Consider the following 13,217-nt stretch of genomic DNA (forward strand, 5'->3'; position numbering starts at 1 on the left):
CTGGACAATAAACTGAGTGGGATCGTGGGGGAGGCAGGAGAGGTGTGAAGTGGCTACTGCAGGAGTTCATGGACTTGTTGAATGCTATACATGTTGATGATGGACTGATGCCAAGACACACTGAGAGTGGGAAGACCTTCACTTAATAACTATATACAGAAGTTGTTGATTAATTATTACCAATTTTCTCAAGTTTATTCTGTGCTCTTTCCTCTCTCCATCCTCCCCAAAATTTTCTTTGCCTCTACAGCAGACTTAGTACTTGAGCGAGGGAAGTACTACTTATCAAAGGCTGCTGCAGAGGATTTATTTTTCTCAGATTTCTTGGTGGGGACTTGTACTGCTGCTGTTTAAGTTTGCAGAAGGAACACCTGAATAATTGAACCCAGTCGTTTTGCTGTTGACAACATCTGACAGAAGGGCTGCACACATTTAAAAGTCAATTATTTCCTTCTTCATGGACTGTGTAGTCATCAGTGTCTCAATCCTGAAAAGAGATCAATTCGTGCAGCCCCCTTCTATCCATATGTAGTCCTGCTGATGGCTTTGCCTGCCTCGGAATGGTCACATATGCTAATCCGTTTTGGGTATTCAGGATGTCAAGCACAACTAAATGCTAACTTGACAGCAAAGAGAGAGAAAAAAATTGTGCACCAAAGAGTTCATGTAATTGATCACATTTTCAACTGTTTTTCCTAAACTTTTCTGTTTGGTGGCTGAGGGAGTGATCTGCTTCTTGCTTAGTTCTTGGGAATGACTTTCTATTTTTAAAAGATGGAAAGAGATGTAGAGAAGAAATCCAAATGCTAATGACATGTTTCACACAGCTAATATACAATTCTCTCTCAGTAATAACTTTTTGTAAGGAAACTTATCAAAGTAGTTAACTAAAGTTCTGCGCTACATTAGATCAATTACTCTGTTTTCCTCAGAAGTAGACTGTGCATACCAAATACTCCATCAAATATTTAATTTGAGCTATACTGAAAAATCTGATATTCATAAATATGGGGAACAGAAAGATGTACTATTTAGAGGCTCGTCACTTACTGTTAAATTAAACTATAACTTTATATCCCAAACCCAATAGTGAAATGCAAAACCCAGGCCCTGAAAGGCATGTTGGACCAAATTCTCAGATGGGATCAATGGAATTATGCTAGAAGAGACTCTGGTCTATTATTTGTGGCTTATTTTCCATTTCTGTTATAAAATAGAATGCAGAGCAATTCAACGTTTACAGAAAGAAACATGAAAACAGTCTGGCAGATGGGATGCTTTTGATAAAAGATGTTTTTGTTGCACCCGGGGTACTTGGTGTACAAATAATCACCAAGAGTACCCTTCCAGGAGAGCACCTGAGACATATGAAGAAATGTGTTGCATTGTTTCCTAATGCAGTAACGGGTCTCAAAGCTCCTAGCTAGACTGTATTGTACATGCACAGCATCTCAGTGCCATACAAATATTAATTAATTCTCACAGCACACACATGATTAAACACATTTTCCTACATGAGAAACTTGTGCATTGAGGGGTTTTGATTAGCCTAAGGTTATGCCGTGAGCCATAGGCAGGAATAAAATCCTGGAATCTTAGCCCCTCCTCCCTTGCTCCAGGATCTGAACCATGCACTTTTCATGTGTTACCATAGTAGAAGAGCCTATTTAGTAATCACATATAACACAACTATCTCATTCTCTGCATCAGTTCATCTGTCCTAGAACTTGTCTGCTTTGCTCTACAGTTAATTCACATGTAAGAAAATCAAGTGTCCTTGGTTGTACTCTTTTGTAATAGACTGATTTGAAAAAATAGTTTCCCCACTGTGCAGAGGGAAACATTACATAACTCACTAGTAATTGCAAAACCAAAATATGTGAGGTAGTATTGGGAACAGAAAATGCCACCAAAAGCTAGTAATTTGCACTGGTGAGATTCTACCTGAAGTGGAAAGGAAGCAGGATGTGAAGATTCAGCAAATAGCCGTTGTGCAGTTTGAAGAGGAAATATATTCTCATCACCAAGCATCAGGTTAGTCCCACGCGGATTGTTTGGTTTGATCTGTAAACTCTATCAGACTGAGTAACTATAGTTTTAGCCAGCAGATGAGCAGTATTGTGCTGACACATATCCATCTAAACAGTGGAAAGCTGCAATTTGCCACTTTGGAAACTTGTGAGATCAAAGTGGTTTTATTTCATGCTTGTGTGGAGGCATAAGACCTCTCTACTGATAGTCTTATGGCACCAGTGTATCCACAACACTTGTAGTGGGTCTTATCTGGGGCTCAGATACTAGACTCCTAGCTTGTTTTGTGGGTAAAGAGGGAGCCCCATTTGTCCAATGAAAGCATCTGAAGGAAACTTCTTAATGGGAATTTCAGAGTTTTCTCTTCCCCTTCATTCCCTTCCCAAAGAAAGGCACAATTTGTCCCATTTTTAATTTGGTATCTGAAGTCTGGTCAACTCAAGCCCCGGTGTTCTTATTAACAGTGTTCAAAGCATGAAGACTTCCAGGAAGTTTTCATTTAGCAGAGCTTACTAATGTGTCATGGTTTGTAGTTGCCCACACTGAGAATGGACTGCCTGTGGCCCATTAAGACCAGGCTTATAGTCCAAAATTCCCATTGGTTTCATTGTGTAACAATGCTCCCAGTTGAAGCTTATCTGCAGGGGCTGAACCCCAAGTCCAAAAGCACGAGCCCCTACTTCTCAAACTAATGCTGCATCAGCTTGCATACACCAACAGACTCACAGACTGCTCTCTATGTGGGCTAAGCACAAAGTTTTATTGTAAGTATGAATTCTAATTAGTTTTACCTGGGTGAGGATATAGGCCATGGCTGTACAACACAAACCAAATCATACATGTTGAACCTCTTTAGTCCAACACCCTCTGGACCTGACTGGTGCCAAAACAGAGAATTTGCAGAACAACAGAAGATCAATAATGTCTAGCAGCTTTACCAACACTTACTCTGCCTAGTGGGCTCTTAGTCTGTAACTTAAAAAAAAACGTTGTTTTTCTAACATGGCTATCCCTCTGGCTCTTAGAAGATCTTTAGGGGGAAATCAGAGCTAGATAACAGCACAGGACACTGAAAGTCAGGACTGGTAGCTGTAACCAAACTTAATGGGACCACAGGAACTTTAGTCACGCCCATGATAAGTGGACATCCAGCTAACTAAAATTATGCCGGACCGTAGATGTTGCTGGACCAGAGAGTGCAAGATTAGAGAGGTTCAGCCTAAAAAAAAAGGAAAGGAACTGAAGCACACATAGCTCTTGCCCCTTTAACATTTACTACATACTCATACAATCATCCCATAGGTTGTCTGAGAGAGTAACTGCTGACCAGTGTGAGTAAGAGGATCTGGCTCTGTGTGTAAGAGTGATACAATTGGAGCCCATGTTCAATTTCTCACATTAAAAGCCACACTTAGATTTCAGAAGTAGAACTGAAATACAGGTTGGACTTCCCTGGTCTGCTGCTACTCAGGATCTGACTGGTCCTGGATGAGGGATTTTTCTGGACCAAGGGAGGTCATATCTAGCCCCCCTGCTACCAGCCCTCCCCAGCCATAAACCAGCTGCTGGCCTCCTGGCTGGCTCCTTCCATGCCACACTGCTGCACAGAGCTAGCCTTCTGGTTGTGACATGCCAGGCAGCCAGCCCTCCACTGGGACTTCCTGGTCCTGGACCTCCGTGGTCCGGCTGGACCTCCGTGGTCTGGCTGGACCACGGAGTCTCAGTTAACCAAGGTTCAACCTGTATTCAAAAGGTAAATAAAGGGCAGGACAAAAAACATGCTTAGATGATTACAGGGAACAATGAGCTCTGCCCTCTTTCTTGAGGCTCATAGGATTGTAATCTGGTTATTTCAGGAGGAAAATCTCCTGTTGATATTTGAATGAATATCCAATGCTGTTTATGAGCCAATTTTTGCTACACTATTTCACAGTGTTTGTGCAATAATTAGATAGAAAAGGACCTATTAGCAATGTGTTTTCTAAACAATTGGCCTGAGTTTAGAGCTATTGAAGGCCTTCAGTTCTCACTAATTTTGGTAGCAGATGAGGATGCTCAATCCCTCTCCTCTCTCAGCATATGTTCATAGAATGATTGGCTGAAGGGAACACATTACTTTCCATTTTCTGTTTTTAAAAAAAGTCCCTAAAAGGATCCCACAAATTCTAGGATAAAGCAATATTAAAATATCATGCACGGCATATTAAAATATCATGCACGGCATCATGGTATGTACATTTTAGAATATTATTCTAAATAAATCTAGTTTCTTCCTTTTTATTTTCAAGGTTTATATTACATTGGTTAGAAGTGGCAAAATGGCAAGGGACAAAAATTAAACAGCTATAATATCCATAAGCTGGGTCACTGAACAAGGTAGAGCCCACTTTAGTATTGGTGTTAAAGCTAGCCATACACAATATACAGTGGCTTTTACTCTGCCTTTGCACAGTGTGCAAAGTGGGTATAAAATATTACCAAGTTGGTGTTCTCTCTCACAAGCGTGTTAGAGGTTTAAATTCACCCTGCACAAGATGATACATGGTGCTTAGCAGTAGGAAAACCAGGTCTCAGCTTAGAATTAAATCCAGGAAGTTGGCATTTCTTCTGTCATGTTCTAGTCAACAAGATTGCACGTGTGCAATTGTACAGGAATGGCCATATAACTTTAATTCAGTGTTTTCATATGGAAATTCATTCAGAAGCTCTGTATTAAACTCCAAACACCCCAAGGAAGGAATTATCAGCTGTGTTTGTTGAGCTGTGTTACCTTTATCTACCTTTGTATTGAAAATCTCATCACTTATGCGGCAGAAGACTAACTTTGCTGTACAAGTGACTGCAGAATCATATAAGTTATAAATATTACTCATACTCTGATAGTGAAATGTGATGGCAAAAATCTCAGATACCAGCAGTGTTTAGAAAGGGAATGTGGGCTAAATCAAAATGTTTAAAGCAAGATATATAAACCATGGATGTAGAACCATGGGAATTATAGATGGAAAGTATCTAGTAAGTTCTTACCTACTTTCTACTGCCACTAAAGGATTGCTCTGCTCAGTGGATTAAGCAGCACTCTGTCTAGTTTTGAATCAGTCTAGCATAAAGCTTTCTTCATATTTCTTGGCATCCAACAGGTGATGCTGTTTGGAAATGTTTCTTGATATCTACTCTCCTCCCCCATTCAGTCAGTGATACTGTAAAGTTTTAGTTCTTTTAAGCTTACCCCAAAAGTTATTCCTACTAAAGTTAACAGTGTTCATTGTTCTTTGAATTCCTTTAATTGGTACAATTTCAAGTTTATTTTAAGATTGGTACTATTGTCATAACTTGAGACCTCAGGAAAAAAAAGACAGCAGCATTATGGCATAAATAGTAGATGAGCTCAACATTGCACTACAATATTCCTGTAACAGCTTATTTAGTAGTCGTAAAATATGTCTGTTCTAAAGAAGCAATGCCCTTCAACCAAGTATATTACCCTCACCTAGGGAAGAGTAAACAGCTAACCCATGACACTGGCTTTTAGTCGATGTTGTCACTTGTTTTCCACTTACTCAATGATTTGTGATAATGAAAGTGATGTGGGTTTACCTGTCCCAAAGGGTTTAATTATTGGGTTCATGTCTCAGCTAGAAATTCCATAGTAGGGTTAATGACTTATCTTGTTAGCTGCATTAAATAACTGACATAGTTTAGAAGACAAAAATACTTTCAAGTCAGGGTGAATACATCAGAGAATCAGATACTATTTGCTTTTCCTTTCTTTGGCATAATCTATCCTGATAATTGAATGACAAAAATTTTGTGATTCAGAGGTGTTAATTTACCCCGTCACACACGCACAAAAGACAAAGATTTTGTACAAGTACCAACGTGAACAGCATGTTGTCAGCAGGAGCACTGTCCTACTGACAACATGAATGCTGCTCATGGGGGGTGGAAGTATGTTGTTGGCAAACTAGCCAACAAAGAGCAGCCACTCTGCCTGACTTTTAGCGATATGGCTATGTGGACACATCTGAGTTGTTAAAAGCTGAAAAAGCCTTTGTTAGTTGTAAATATACAGGGGTGCTGGAACAATTTATGTAATGTGGGGTGCTGAGAGCTATTGAATCCAACTCTGAATCTGTATGTGTCAGAAATCACTTCAAGCCAACATCCGTAGTTCCAGCTCCTATGCAGACGTAGTTCTGATGCAGTTAGATTTACTTTTTAGTCCAGTGCCCTGGCTGGGTTGATTTAGTTGGGATTGGTCCTGCCTTGGGCAGGGGGCTGGACTTGATGACCTCCTGAGGTCTCTTCCAGATCTATGATTCTATGAATATTGTAAGCAAGACATGAGAAGTAATTCACTCTCTACTCCTTGCTGATCAGGTCTGAGCTGGGTAGTGTGTCCAGTTCTGGGCACCAGAGTTCAGAAAAGATGTGGACAAATTGGAGAGAGTTCAGAGAAGAGCAACAAAAATGTTTAAAGGTCTAGAAAACATGAGCTCTGGGGTAAGAATGAAAAAAAAAAGGTTGTTAAGTCTGGAAAAGTGAAGATGGATGAAAGACAGGATATCAGTTTTCAAGTACCTAATGGGTTGTTATAAGAAAGAGGGAGAAATTTTGTTCTTCGTAACTTCTGAGACTAGAACAAGAAGCAATAGGCTTAAATTGTAGCGAGAGCTGTTTAGGTTAGGCAATAGGAGAAAAAATTCCTGTCAGAGTGGTTCTTCACTAGAATAAATTGCCTAGGGAGGTTGTGGAATCTCGTCACTGGTTTTTTTAATAGTAAGTTAAACAAACAAGTTGGGGATGGTCTTGATTTATTCCTGCCTTGAGTTTGGGGGGTCTGGACTCAATGTCCTCTTGAGGGTCCTTCCACTCCTGTGATTCAATGGTCAAGAGGTTTCACCGTCCCTCCTTTTCCTGCCCCCCCAAGGACAAGCCCATGGCTTTTAAGTTGCAAGCCTATGACTTCACTTTTCTTTGGGATGGGATCCCACAACACATCTACACTCTAGGTGGGTCTCTAGGTTACACCTCCCTGTCTGCCAACTGTGTTATCTCCAGGTCCAGAGGGACTTGGACCCTGCCGGAGTTCTCCTTCGTAGGCAGTCATTAATAGCATGTTATGGCACAGAGGCAGTTTCTCTAACAGAGTATGATTTATTGGCCCAAACTATACACAGTTTTTTATTTTAAAAACATCAAAGAGACCTTATGCCTATTGTTTTACCTGTTTGACATTCTCTACCAACCTCTAGGTTGACATGACTTTAGCCTTTCTGTTCCCTTTCTCTCTGGGCATAATTATAGCTAATGCTTGTGGCTCCAAAGTCAGCCACTCATGCAGGTCAGCCCTCACTGCATGGTAACACTGTCCCCCTCAAAGTCCAGCTGAGCTGGCTGATCTCCCAACTCTATCTGCCAGGGATATCTATTGATTTCATATGGTCTTCTGATCTCCATTTGAGGAAGAGAAAAACACCCTAATCTGGACAGTGCCAGCCAGGTAGGTACTTCATCCAACTAATAGTTCAGCGATTTGTGTCTTAACTCCTTTGAAGCAGTTTTGTGAGAGGCTTGCCTCTGTCATTGTTTTATCCTTCCTGGGGTCCCTAATAATTCCCAAGCATAGCCTCTTGATTTGATTACAAGCTTTCAGTCAGGCAGCAATTAAAAAATTGAACTGGGAAACCAAGCCATACTTAATATTCCTAACACATGATTCAGACTTCCCCAGTTTGTCATAAGAATGTAAAGTCAGCCATTTGGGAAGGTTATAGCCTTTATGTGGCTTTTTCTTCAAATCCCATTAAATTAATGAATATGATATAGTATTTTATCTTTTGTTAAAAAAGAGAACGTATTTTCTAATGTGCTAATGGAATTTTGTGTTGCTATTGTCCAGATACTGTGGTGCTTTCTGTGCATGTCAGTATAAAAAGTACAATTGCTACCCCAAGACACCCATTGACTATTGCAAAGAAAATCTTGAACAATTTTGGCAAAGATTTTGTAACTGGCTGTATTTGCTTTTTTAAAAGAATTAGGCTCTAGATAAGTGTAATTAGAATCTGTTACCAATGGTGCTGTATTTCAAATCTTGGGCCTCCTACTATTATACCTTTTGTCATAAAGTTATATAGACTGGAGCTCTCATGAAGACAAGTCTGTAACCAAAGTCCTCTTGTTGCCACGCTGGTGTGTCTGCAATTTGTAGACCTAAATGTTTCCCTGTGTGTTTGTATGACCAGTGTAAAATGTCCAATAATACAAATGTGTTGCATTACTTGGACTTTCCAATAGCTCCCAGCAATGTGATCTTCTATTTCATAATCCTTAGCAACTCTGTTTCGCAGGAGAGCAGTTCTGCATGCTGGCAGTAGTGATTTTATATTTCAAAGTGAGAAAACAAATTATGTAAGTGGATATAAACTATTCCAGTACATTCAACTCAAATCCACCTTATGGGTTTTTGCTCACTACAGAAGGCGATATCCCCACCTCATTAGATAGGAGTACTATCATGAAAATACTTAGGATAAAATTGTAAATCCACACTGCCATTTTATAACCTCATGGCCTGAACCCCATGAATCTGATTCAGCTGACCCAGACCTGCTGCAGATGTGCCATTAGTCTTGAATCATAGTGTAGACATATGCATGGGCCTCTACTGGGTTAGCCTGCAGCTAAGCAAGAGTTTTTAGGATCTGAAATTTGGATTTCGGTTCTTAAAACAGGAGTGAGGCACACACTTCTATGTGGAGTTAGTCCTTAGTGGCTTTGTAAAATTCTACTCTAGGTGCTTTGTAACTGCACATTTCTAATAGGCATCTGTGATTTTTGTCAAGTGAATGCAGTCAGGTGGCACCATTCATGAGAACATATTTCAGAATGTGTCTTTCCTTGTTTCCTTAATACGTGTTCTTAATGTGAGCTCTCTTACTCTACAACTTATTATTCAACAGAATGCTCTACTTGGAATGTTCTTTGGGTTGTTAAGATATTAAATATTTTTAATAAAAATAAGTACTGTACAAACACCTTTGGGGGAAAAAAGAGATTATAGCTGAGGAAAAGAACAAATATTTATTACTATGTTGACTGGTCTGTTTCCCTTCCTTATCTCTCACTATTCAGATAGATTGTAATATTTACTCTCACATGAAACGCTTGGCCTACTTTTGGATACTCATCAGAGCAATTCTAAATCTTTATACTTTTTTTGAGTGGCATACTGTTAGTCACTACGGGTGCAATTCAGATAAGCATGAGAAGACAAATAAATTCTTGAAGCTCTATTATGGCAGGTTTAAGTGTTTCATAGACCTCATGCTGGCCCTCTGCACAAGGATGAATTTCAATTTGAAAGAATTAAGCAAGGTCAAAATCTGATCAGAGAGCTGAAAACATCAGTGCCTATTTATCAGTTACGGCACAAGAGAGCATTAGCAAAAATAGACTTTTTAAGTCCCCCCCCCCGTGTAGCTAGTATTCTAACATTGACCTCAAAAGGCTAGAGATATAGTGTTGACGCAGTTACATGATGCTAAGTCATACTCGCTGTAGCATATTGCTGTATGGCAGAGTTACCTTTGAATGTCTTTGCCTTCATTGAGAAGCTTCAGGGGTTAGCTGAGTTAGTCTGATACAGGAAAAAAAACAACAACAAATGGTCTAGTAGCACTTTATGGACTAACAAAACATGTAGATGGTACAAAGCTCATGATACCATCTACATCTTTTGTTAGTCTATAAAGTGCCACCAGACCATTTGTTGTTTTTTTGCCTTTATTGTTTTACACTGCAACTTTTGTTCTAGACTTGCTGCATGCAGTCTGTGGGTTAGCTGCTATGCTCACCCAGAGCTTCAGTCAAGTCACTAGGCAGGAACAGGTTTGGGGCTTTTCTTGTTATTGAAATGCAGTTTAATATGGTTTACTGGTGAGAGACAGCTTTATAACTTATAAGGCACTATTTTTGAAGACTTTACAAGTAATTTACAAGTAATTACCAAGTGAATGCATTTTTGTGCACAAAATGAAACTCTGATCCCCCTGACATCAATGTCAAAACTCCCATTGACACTGGTTGAGCCAGGATTTTACCTATATTTAAGTAAGCACAGTATTCAGGGCTGACCAATAGCATTATTTTTCATGTGTTTATATAATATGAGACTAATTCTGCAAGAGAATGCAAAGTGAGTTCTTGTGGTCTGACTTCTGAAGTAAGAAGAGTAGGAAATCTTGCAAAGAAGCCCCTAGTTTAAGCTTGATGATCTAAGAGGTTTAGATAGCTTAGCTAAGCTTCAGTTAAAATCCAAACCTTTGGAGGCTTATTCAGAATTAGACTATATATCCAAACCTTTGAGGGCTCTCATTCACAGAACTGCAAGTGTTGAAAGAAGGTGAGTCATTTAATATCTGATCTACTGACATGCACTGGAATTTTATTTGCAGGATCAAGGTCTTAATTTGTGCTTACAGGAAGTAATATTTTTCATATATTCAGCTGTAACATACACAGTTCACTAGCTCTCCTTGTGACATTACCTAACTGAAATATTAGTCATCTGATTTAAATGTGGCCCATCGCAAGAAAGGGTTAAACAATTCCAGGCCAAATGACCCAGGTTCAACCTGTAGAGGCATGTGTGAGAGAAAAAGAATATAGATGGTAATTAAGGCCATTCAATGCTTGTTAGGCTAGAACTTCGAAATGCAAACATGTATTGTTAGAAAATAGTAATTAAACTAGAGGTAATACTAGTTGTGTTTTATATCTCATAGATGCTAACCATGTAAACAGATATTTTGTGTCTGTCACTAACGGTGGATTCAGAGACCAAAAGGAAATGTTAACATTTAGATTAATCTTGAGTGAGATAATGTCATTGTCAGGATGTCTTTTTAAAGTTCATGTTAAACAGCTAAATTGATAAATTACCTTATGTTATTTACCTGATGTTTAATTACCATAAGGTTACATCAAGAGACTGTGTTCTTCCAGGCCATGAGGCTGCTGCAAAAGTATGAAGTCCCTATAGACAGGAGCCTTGTTTGGTCTCATATCTGCTTGTATGCTCCTGGGGAAAGCTAAAAGCCATAAGAAATGAGATCCCAGGATATTCTGGAACCCTTTTAATGAACATTGATTCAAGGGCTCTCATGTGCCTGAGGTTTCATATGGGGGAAACTAAGCCACAAGGATTGAAGTCCCAGTCACTAGTTGGAATCACCGTGAATATGGATTTTGAACTATAACCATGGACTAAAATCTAAAAGAACTTTTTGCAACAATAAAATGATTGTTTCTAGTATGTAACCAGAACAAGAATTGAACTAACACCTGTATGTATATAAACTTTTCTTTTTTTAAATAGATTTAATCTAATTAGTAAGAATTAGCTGGGGATAAGGACTGAAATATTTATTGACCTGGAAGGTAATGTGTCAGATCTTTTGGGACTGACAGAACTTTATTTGACCATGTAGCTGAATGGAAGCACGAGGCTGGATACATTAAGGAAAGTGCCTGGTTTGGACAAAAATGAAACTGTTTTGTGTTGGCTTTGTGACAATAGATATTAGAATATCCACCAGCTTTGGGGAACTGGCCACCCCATTTCTTGCAGTGCATTATAATTGAGTGACCCCAGCAGGCTTTCCTGGAACCCCTATTTATGATGTTTATTCTCTACCAGATGATTAATACACATTTATTTATCTTGACTTTTTAAAATGAATTCATCTAGAAACTGCATGACAAGAAGTTGATTAATCACAATCTAAAATTATTCCAAAGTACCACATAAACGAATCCACAGCTTCTACATGAACCAGCTCCCACTGATTTAGGAGGAGTCTATATGAAAGAAGGGATCTGCATAACACAGAGAGAGTTGCAGCAGGGTCATGGCCTAAAACTCCCCCCCTAATACCCCTTCATTCAGAAGCTCTTCCCTCTCTCTACCATCCCTGCCACCTGCAAATACTCCTCCCAAAAAGCCTGGAAAAATTGTTGAGGGATCTGATGGGGAAGCATATTCAGGCTCTAGGGAACTAATGGGGAAAGTATATACTAATGGGGAAGTGTAACTTGGGAGTTCTCTTCCATTGAAGAAGTTACCAAAACCCATCAAAGCATCTCTCTCTCTCTCTCTCTCTCTCTATATATATATAGGTTACAATTGTTAAACCTTGTATGTTTATTGTGATAAATATAGGTAACAAAACTAGCTTATGAAATCCAACCTGTGTGTCTTCCTCAGATTCTTACTGGCATGTGAGGATCAAAGGTTCAAGAAAAAGATAAGGAACCTTCCCTGTAAGCATTCCCCTTCAATCTCCTCACTTATAAACTAATTAATTTGAGCACTTGTGCTGATCTCAACTGCTGTATCATACACTTGACCATCTTGAGGCCAACTTCCTCATTTGTGAAAACCAAACACTAAGAGCTGAAATGTCTTCTGCACACTGCGCCTCTTGAGATCCCGCCCTTGCTTCACCAAGAGGACAAGAAGCAAGGAGCACTTTTCCCCAAGCTTGACGAATCTGCTTCTTGGGGTACGTATACACTGCAATTAGGGTGTGTGACTTCAGCATGTGTAGATGTACGTAAACTCACTTTAATCTAATTAGCTTATATACTGACAGCAATGAGCCATGGCAGGTTGTACAAGCCTGTCTGGAACACTGGGTAGTTACTTGAGCTGCTAGTCCCAAAAAAATACACACTGCCATGGCATAAGCTGCTATGGTACACCAGGTATGTTTTCATGTAGTGTAATTATATTCTGCAAGTGCAATGTAGACACACCCTTAGGCTCAATGAAGCTGTCTGGTGCAAGGATAAAGGAAACAGAGTCCAAGGTTATGTAACAAACTCGCATCCAACTTAAAAATTGTGACAAATCTTACTACCTTCTACTCTTAGTGCAAGGTGCACTTATTTGGCCATTTCTGATAACAATTATAGATACAGCTTGCTGTGTATTTGTGAAAAGCAAAGAGCTCTTGGGAAACCAAATCCCCATCCAATCAAAACTTGTCTACTATGCACACAATTCTCTCCTGGGGGGAGAGAGTATTAGAGAGAGAGAGAATGGACCACACTTCACAGATATTTTAATTTCTTAATTCAGTACTGGAAGGCATGAAGATACATGGTGATGAGGGCACTAT

At 39.4% G+C, this 13,217-nt stretch overlaps 1 protein-coding gene across 20 annotated transcripts in view; it reads left to right on the forward strand.

The window, feature by feature from the left end:
• The window catches only part of MLIP (muscular LMNA interacting protein), a 150,069-nt gene that overhangs the window by 26,487 nt on the left and 110,365 nt on the right, over positions 1–13,217 (forward strand). Inside the window, exon 2 of one of the 20 annotated variants that reach the window (XM_075923625.1) lies at positions 12,302–12,599. The exons of 17 other annotated variants lie outside the window; for them this stretch is intronic. The gene's annotated coding sequence lies outside the window, so the exon portion shown is untranslated. Of the gene's footprint in view, positions 1–6,310; positions 7,535–12,301; positions 12,600–13,217 lie in introns of those variants that run through there. 2 more of the 20 variants (XM_075923627.1, XM_075923629.1) reach the window with 2 other exon arrangements.

The sequence above is a fragment of the Pelodiscus sinensis genome, chromosome 3 (genome assembly GCF_049634645.1).
Source record: "Pelodiscus sinensis isolate JC-2024 chromosome 3, ASM4963464v1, whole genome shotgun sequence".
Taxonomy (NCBI): Eukaryota; Metazoa; Chordata; order Testudines; family Trionychidae; genus Pelodiscus; species Pelodiscus sinensis.